The sequence below is a fragment of the Chenopodium quinoa genome, unplaced genomic scaffold (assembly GCF_001683475.1).
Source record: "Chenopodium quinoa cultivar QQ74 unplaced genomic scaffold, ASM168347v1, whole genome shotgun sequence".
Classification (NCBI taxonomy): Eukaryota; Viridiplantae; Streptophyta; class Magnoliopsida; order Caryophyllales; family Amaranthaceae; genus Chenopodium; species Chenopodium quinoa.
Window position 1 is genome coordinate 3,031,075 of NW_018745170.1, and position 9,422 is coordinate 3,040,496.

Here is a 9,422-nt window from a genome sequence, read left to right on the forward strand (position 1 = left end):
AAATAAATGGTCTCTCTTTTTTATTTATTTAATTTTAGAAAAAAAGAGACCACTTCTCTTAAATAAATAGTCTTATTTTATTTTTATTTATTTAATTAAAAAAAAAAGAGATCACTTCTTTTAAATAAATGATCTCTCTTGTTTTTTTATTTAATTAAAAAAAAAAAGGAGAGACCACTTCCCTTATATAAATGATCTCTTTTATTTTTCTGTGATCATCACACGGATTACCAACGTGTCAAACCTTATAGCTACCTCATTCTCTCTCTTCCCTCAAACCTTATAGCGCCCTTTCCTCTGAATGCCAGTATGTTGTATCTATTTTAAACATGTCAAATATTATTATTATTATTATTATTATTATTATTATTATTATTTACTGATGAGATTGGGGGGGGGGGGGGGGGGTTGTTGATGTTAACAATTACCGATGGAAGTTAACGATAAAGATGGAAACTACTACCAACTACAGGGGGAAGCTTAAAGTATACTACAGTACTACGTATATCACACGTTATCATGCATTTACTAACAGAAATATATTAAGGGCCGATTACTTAATTTACTTCTTGGACTTGTTTTGTACTCGTACAAGTAATTTGTAGCACTTGTAAAACCAGGGCTCTCAATAGCCCAAGCTGTTTTGTTTGTTTACTTTTGGTAAACTTTGTTTAATTAATGCAAATTGAGAATTTGAAATTGTTTAATTAATGCAAATTGAGTTGAGGCTGCTATGTCACCTCCACAACATACCTCTTATTGTAGATGAGGCTCACGGTGCTCATTTTGGGTTTCACCCGTCGCTTCCTTTACCGGCCCTCCAACAAGGTGGCGACGTGGTTGCACAATCCACACATAAAGTATTATTTTCTCTAAGTCAGTCATCCATGTTGCATGTGTCCCATAATAGTACTCTTATAGACAAAGGAAAAAATAGGCAAATGCCTTAGTAGCCTGCAAACCACTAGTCCAAGTCCCTTACTTTTAGCTTCAGTAGATGCTACTACACATCAACTCAAGGAAAACTCTCACACCATTTTCGACAATGCCATTAATTTAGCAATTGAGGCTAAACAAGAAATCCAACAAATCCTAGGCTACGCCGTGTTTGATTTACATGGACCCCTTACGTGTTACAATCGGAGTCTTTGATCTCTATTTTTCAGGTTATGAAGTCGACGACTTCTTATATATGGATCAGAAAGTGGTGTCTGAGCTACCTGGATCGCGCTTTATCACATTTCCATTCCTTCCAAGAACTTGTAAAGAGCATGTAGATAGGCTAATTTTGGGGTTTAAGAACTTTATATTGTCAACAACGTTCATCCAGCGCCATCATCAAAGGTCTCATACTCTCTCACATTCGGTTAATAAACGCGTTGACCTTGAACCGTGGAGTGATATTAAGATGGAACTCACTCCACGAGATGCTTTCTTTGCAAAGAAGAAATATGTTGGTATCAAAGACGCCGTTGGAAAGATATGTGGAGAATCGATATGTCCATTCCCACCCGGCGTTCCAATAATCACACCGGGTGAAGTGATCTCTAAAAGAGTTATACAAATTTTACACCAATGTAAAGCTGATGGTACTACACTAGTCAGGCCCGTCCCTGAGGCAGGGCAGGAGGGGCGGCCGCCCTAGGCCCAGGAAAAAGAGATTTAAACCCTAGATTGTGAAATTGATGTGATGATAACAACAACAAACAACTTCCCTTAGAAGCTGCTTCAATGGGGGATACAAGAATTAGATTCAACGGAGAACGCTTCAATGGAGAACGTTGAGTGCGCTTCAATGAAATAACTCTAGAGAGGTAGGAAATAAAAATGGAGGCCTTTAAAAGCCATGACCCCCATAGTTATAATATGGGTTAGATCCGTATGATAAATAAATGGGACGGGTCTTTATATGATCGTCTAATTATGATACAAGTGGGCTTTATAAAGGTTTTAAGTAAACATGTTTTAAATAATAATAATAATAATAATAATAATAATAATAATAATAATAATCTAATATACATACATACATACATACATACATACATACATACATACATACATACATACATACATACATACATACATACATACATACATACATACATATATATATATATATAGTAGGCATTTTTGGGGACATTCGGAGCGTTATGTAAGAAATATACTTATTTCGACCAATAAGAAGAAAAATTTGTATTTTATTTTTGAATTAAAAAATTATGTCGCCACCTAGATAAAAGTAACGAATTAGATTTGATATATCTAAAATTACAATGCTACGTAGATTATAATCCACGAATTAAATTATTTTAATGAAAAAAATAAAGCAAAAATATAGGAAAAGATAAATTTATTAATTCAATACTACGAATATAAGAAATCCAAAAAGAAATATACCAAAAAATATTAAAATGATAAACGCTTATAGTAAAGTTTGATACCTATCATTATAAGATAAATTTTGATAGTATTTATGATAAGAAATACAAATTGTTCGTTAATTATAATTAAATTAAAATTTGTGATACCTACCATTATAAATTGATACATCATACGACACAAACAAAATTTCATATCAATAAAAAAACCCATCAAGCCAATTTTGTGTTAGTAATTTTGTGTTAATTTTTTGTCATCAATGGCCGGGTAATTTGTAGCTTAATTTTTAAAATCCTATGTTTAAATTAGTATTTCTAATTATTACTTACATTGTATTAATTTGGGATACTCAACGATTATATGTTTATGTTTTATTTACTAAATGTTTTTTTACATGCAGATCTAACACATCATACGACACAAATAAAATTTCGTATCAATACAAAACCCCATCAAGCGAATTTTGTGTTAGTAATTTTGTGTTAGTTTTAGGTCTTCAATGTCCGGGTAATTTTTAAAATCTTATGTTTAAATTTATATTTGTAATTATTAGTTACATTGTATTTATTTAGGATACTTAACGATTTATGTAATGGCATACGATTAGATGTTGTATACTTAATATATGGATGGCTTTGGTTATTTTTGGAGGTGATGAAAAAATTCCAATGCATAGATTTGATTTTATATCGCAACAATTTTTCATTTATTGGTAAATATATTGATTTGTTTTATGTAAATGTAAAGATTTAATTTATATCAATTTTAGTTTGGCTAACATTTCACGGTTCAATTTATCCATTGATGTAGTAGGTTGGTTGTGGACGAGGTTGGTGATTCTATTGAAATAAAAGATATGGTAAAACAATGAATAATGATTTAGGATTTAAATTATTAAAAATTTATCATTTCACATTAAAGATTTTATATAACGGAAAAAATATCATATTTACAATTTATTTATATTTAATAAATTCATTATAAATTATAGTAAAAAAAAGTAAAATTAAACTTTTGTAATTTTGTCTGAAATTATTAAATACAATAAATCAAATAATTAAAAATCTTAGATGAAAAAAATGCACGGGCTTCCATCTAGTAATAATATATAACTATATACTAAAAGGCACACCACCAATGACACGTGTCATTTCTTGGTGTGCCCTTAATTTTATTTTATTTTGAAAAAAATATCATTCATAGAATAAAATCTTATACGAAAATAATTTATTATATATGTTAATAACAAAGATAATTACTTTAAATATAAAAGATTTGATTTACCTTTTCACACAAACATTTATGACTATAATAGAAAATATTAATATGATTTGCGACATATAATGATTTACTACACGAGAGTATTTATATTTTTTTTTCCCGGCCTAAAATTGTTTATCTATTGATTAGAATTCACAATAGAGTAGTGCATATACTTTTACGACCCCTTGAATGATAATAACCCCACTCTTTCCCTTCTCTAAGTGAAAATGAGTTATTGTATTAAATTATTTTATTTTATTTATAGAAACATTACTATTTACTACCTTAATATATAAAAATTAGTTAGACTATACTTCATAATATTAATATAAACACACACAAAAATCTCATGAAGATCAATATTACAATATTATTTATTGCCCTCATTCAAAATATGTTGTACTATATATAATTATATATATTTGAATACAATATCTACACATCAATATTTCAATTACTTAATAGACGATTTTATTACTTTGTATTTAAGAATATCTAATTATTCAATTTATACTTATTAGATATATCCACTTATTTTTCATATTTTAATCAAAGATTGTCTATAGTGTTTTTAGATATTTTGTTTTATTGTTGTAAAATAACCAATTATATTGAAAAGTTGATATTAATTTTTTAAAATTGTCGTGCATGGCACGAGATCTAACCTAGTTTTTAATATCTCCATACACCAAAGCTTGTATCAATTCTTTGTAAGTTTTTTAGATTTTTTTTTTTTAAAAAAAAAAGCTTAAATTACATTAATTAAACTGAGTTTACAACAAACAAAAGGATAGTAAAGTAACATAAGTTACTATTGGCATAAGAAGCCCTTACACAATACCAATTAAGGTCATTAACGATATGTACCTTTAAGCTATTACAACGAGTGAGGACAATGTATATAAGGCTTACCAATATACATTTAAACATGCGATGGGACTATTGATAGAACAAGGGAAGTTGGTGATGATGTTTCGTGTTATACAAGGTATTTTCTAACATACAATTAAAAGTCTATGAATGTTGCTGAAATGACGGAGACAACCCAAAATCAGTATGCCTAACCCTAAGGGACCCCAATAATCCAAATGGATAAAATTTTCTTGAGATCTATGCGTCATACATGTCAATCACATTTCTTTGTGATCTGGCAAAACCATATCTTATACTCCCTCCGTCCCATAATATAGTTCCTATTGTGTTTTTTTTCACGGTATTTAAGAAATGGGATGAGAAGTGGAAAAAAGTTGGACAAAAGTACAAGGCAAGTGGATAATTTAAGGGGAAAAGAGTGAAAAATACAATTATAGACAAAAGTTAGAGAGAGAAAGTGAAAAATACAATTATAGACAAAAGTTAGAGAGAGAAAGTGAAAAAAGTACAATGCAAGTAGATAAGTTAGGGGTAAATTAGGAAGTTCAATGAATAAAGTCAAAAAATAAGGATATAATGGTCTTTACATACTATTCAAAAATAGAAACATGAACAACATTTTGGGTCTATAAAATAGGAAAGCAGAAACTATATTGTGGGATAGAGGGAGTATATAGTCTCATACAAGGTCGTGATGTTGTAATGACTTTTACCATTATCACATATAAATGGGTTTAACAACACCTACTACCATCCTCCTTCAACAAGGGTTTATGTAAATCTGAAATTGAAATTTTGCTACATCTCCCAACAAACATAAGTAACACCGCTTCCATTAAAGGAACACATTTTTATTAAAACTAAAGAGATTAAAAAGGGCAATTCCAAGAGACAAACGACTCCATTTCATCCTCCAATTAACTCTGAATTCGACTTGTCTTCGCTTTTCGATTTATTATATTGGGTGCTTCCAAAACCTAAGTTTTATTTTTTTTTAGAAAAATTCACTTTAATTTATTAATCTGAACTTTCATCGATTTACTCTCAATAATCCCAACTTACATTTATTAAGGAGCACTATGAACTTTTGGGTTAACTTTCTTCCACTAGGTTGATTTACCAGTAACTTAAAGAAAGGGTGATTTTTATTTTGTGAAAGCCACGTGTGATGTGTCGCAACATAATTGGTCCAATTTTTTTTTGTAAAAAAAGAAAAAAAAAATAATTTAAAACCCTTCCCAGCCACCATCCTTCCTCCCCTTAGCCCCAACCCCTAGCTCGATCGAAATTCGACCGCCCCCCTCCCCTAACAACCTATAACAACCGGTCGGCCCCTCCCTACCCCTAAAATCACTCGCGCGACCCACCTACATCATCAAAACCACCCCCTTCCCCCATCCCCAAAATAGCCCCTCCCTTCTCAGGTCGATGAAACCGCCCCTCCTCCCTTCCCTCGTCGTCGAAACGGCCGATTTTTTAGCCCCTCAATTGAAGATTATTGCCAAGAAATTAAATGTAGTTGTGTTACTCAAGGTTTTTGTGGTAGATTTTTTTAGATTTTTTTTTTACAAAAAAAGTAAATAAATAAATGGTAGTTATTGTTCTCAAAGTAGTCATTATAATGGTAGTTGTTGGTAAATATAACTTAAATTTTCACAAAATTACCCTATATCTAAAGTATAATACTCCATTTGTCCCTTTTATTGAATACGTTTTGATTTTTACACGTCAATCTCATAAAAAATTATGCCGATTAAAGTGATGCGCACTTTAAAAAATGGAGGGATTATTTTTCTTGCATTAAATGTATGAATTTATTATAAAAATGATTTATTATAATTGTAGTTAAATAAAGATATCTTAATGAATGCTATTTTTTTATAGTAATAATTTATATCAAAGTTATCAAAATCGAGATTCTACTTTGAATTCGAAGAGATTTAGATGTGTATGTGTTACTGTTGATAGTAGACGTTTCAGAAGTTTTCCTACAAGTTTTTATTTCTCACATGAGAAGGTTTTTTCTTGTTTTAGGCTTAGAATATTTTAATTATGCAATTTTATTTTGACAATAATTATTCTTACGATATAGGAGAATTCGAGTGAGATGATTTTTAGTGGTTGTGACTATTCACCATAATTTTATTTGGTATGTATTCATTTATGAATTTTTTAATACTCGCATAGTATCATATTAGGTATTTTATATACTTTGAAAATTGAAGTGACATCATTATAGGAAAATTATGATTTTTGGATTGTTTGATAATTCCATTTAATGACTTGTTAACAAGCAAGATAAGAAATGATAATTTAATTATGACATGATACATTTATTAAAAGTGAACTAAATCATGTAATTATTTAATTATAAATAACAAGAAAAAAATTAATGTAGGCTTAATTCAATTTTATCAGAAAGAGCTACATTTATTATTTATGAAACATGATTATTATTTATTACTCACTCATATTTATAAATTGGGACAAGTAAATTTAATACTCTTTCATAGAATGAGTTGAGTCAAAGAAGGATTCCAACGTAGAAGTGTAATTATGCACATTTTGTGTATGTCATAACCATGTAATAAATTGATTAATCACAAAATTAATGGGCAAATGCAATAAATTATTACATATAAATATTTAAAAATATGATATTTAAAAATATAATATTCTAACGATAAATCACAAAAGAAATTCAAAAAAGGTGTGTGAATAGCGGAAAAGTGTAAATAATGCAGTTAAAATAACGGATGAAGTAATAAACAAATTACATAAAATTATTTATGAATTAACAAATTACATAAATATTTATAATTATAAAAACAAATGATTTATTCAACAAATGTATTATCATTTTGCCCCGTGCCACCAAAATATTAGAAACGGCTACGCCCAGTTGTTTAGAATTACCCAATAAGGATCAAAAATTTGTGTTTGATGCATTAGCTGACATTCTCCCCTCTCTCCTTAAGATAGGTGCTAGCCTACGAAAACCATATATGGCACCGTAAAATGGACCTTTAACACGCATAAGATTACTTAATAGGTCAAAACTTACTCTCACACCTACATTTTTAATATCATTCTGATAATCTCCTTCAATGGTGGTGTAAGACCAAATTTTGTGTGCAGTAGTTCCTGTCATGTCCCTCGCCAAATAATTATAACGATAATTTGTTCGACGTTTTATAGCATACTCCAATTTAATAGTGATTGGAGTACACTCTAATAGTAAAATAAATCTTTACCCGTATCGTGATCATCACTAGATATTTGAGCGAGATGTTTGGCAGACAAAGGATGTCCCACAACCTCATTTATGTAGTTTCCAGGATTTGAACTTCAAGCCATTTGAGTTTTACCTCGTATTACATCCGTAGTTGCAAGAAATCGGCAGTCTGTCCAAAAAAATATATACAAACAACAAAAAAATTAGAATTACTTGATGACTCGTGAAAGTAATTACTGAGTATTATTTTAAATATAAAGGTAGGAAGTTACCAACATCCTCTAAATATGAATCACTCAAAGGCACATGTAAATTAATCCAACGGAATTCTTCTTTAATAACCCACGTACGGTTGAGAGTATCCGTCAGTGTTGTATGAGTAAGTTCGTGATCATAAACAGACTGGGGTTTGCGATCGGTCAAACTATGATTGACATCATAAAAAAGAATCGAATAGGTATCTTCGGACATCTCTACATTACAAAAGAAAAAAAAAAAAATTACCTTGATAATTTGAGTAACACAATTGGATGATTATTCAAGAGCTACGGGATATTACATAAATGAATATAAGGGTACAGATGAGTTATATATATATATATATATATATATATATATATATATATATATATATATATATATATATATATATATATGTCTTAAAAATAAAATTGTTAATAATTAGTTTATTAAAAAGTTACACTTATATGTCATATCTAGTGATACAAATCACATGAATCTAATAGGTTTAATAAAAAATTAAACCATCCCTTACCACTAACCCTCATCACCTCAGCAGTTAAAATAACGGACGAAGTAATTTACAAATTACATAAAATTATTTATGAATTAACAAATTACATAAATATTTATAATTATAAAAACAAATGATTTATTCAACAAAAGTATTATCATTTTGCCTCAGGCCACCAAAATATTAGAAATGGCTATGACACTAGTTGGAGCTTCTAAATCTCATTTGTCATCAATGATACATAAAATAATGATTTAGCTCACATATTATGTTTTACATGATTTATAATCTTTGTAGAGGACTACAACTTATTTATTCAAGATAATAGTGAACTCAAGCTAAGGGGAGGCATGTATTATTTGATATCTTTAAGGGGTCGATTGATTGGGGTTAATAATCAAAGGGAAAGGGAATGAATTGAAATGGCCCATGCCCTTTGTTGTTGTTTGTTTGTCACCTTTTTGTTGGGTTTCACGGTGTTCGACACCGCGCGAAAACAAAACCCGAAAACCGGATTGCATGCATAATAATTGCAACATAAACAAAAGCATGCAAATGAACAAAAAACGAACACATAAAGAAAAGAGAGAGAAATAAAATCACCCTATACGCGTGCTTCGCTCACTCAATGAGCTCGGATTTGAAAGCTTCAAGCTCCGCAAGTGCGAAACCTCCGACGGCTCACACCCCCGCTCACCGAATTGAAACCGGCCCCTACTCAGTAGCTTAGACGGGACTAGACCAAAAATAACTTAGAGTTTACGGACTAAGGTTTTCTCGCTTTTAAAGATCCTTGAGAGTTCACCAACTCAAGTGAGTATTCCCAAGACCCAAGGTGGGTATTTATAGGAAAATACTCCCAAGAGTTTCCATCAACTTTCCATGTGGGAGAGTTGGTGAAATAAGAAAGCGTGT

At 30.2% G+C, this 9,422-nt stretch overlaps 1 pseudogene; it reads left to right on the top strand.

Moving 5' to 3' along the window:
* The first annotated feature begins 710 nt into the window (after positions 1-710).
* Positions 711-1,645, top strand: LOC110710409 (annotated as a pseudogene).
* The last annotated feature ends 7,777 nt before the right edge of the window (positions 1,646-9,422 follow it).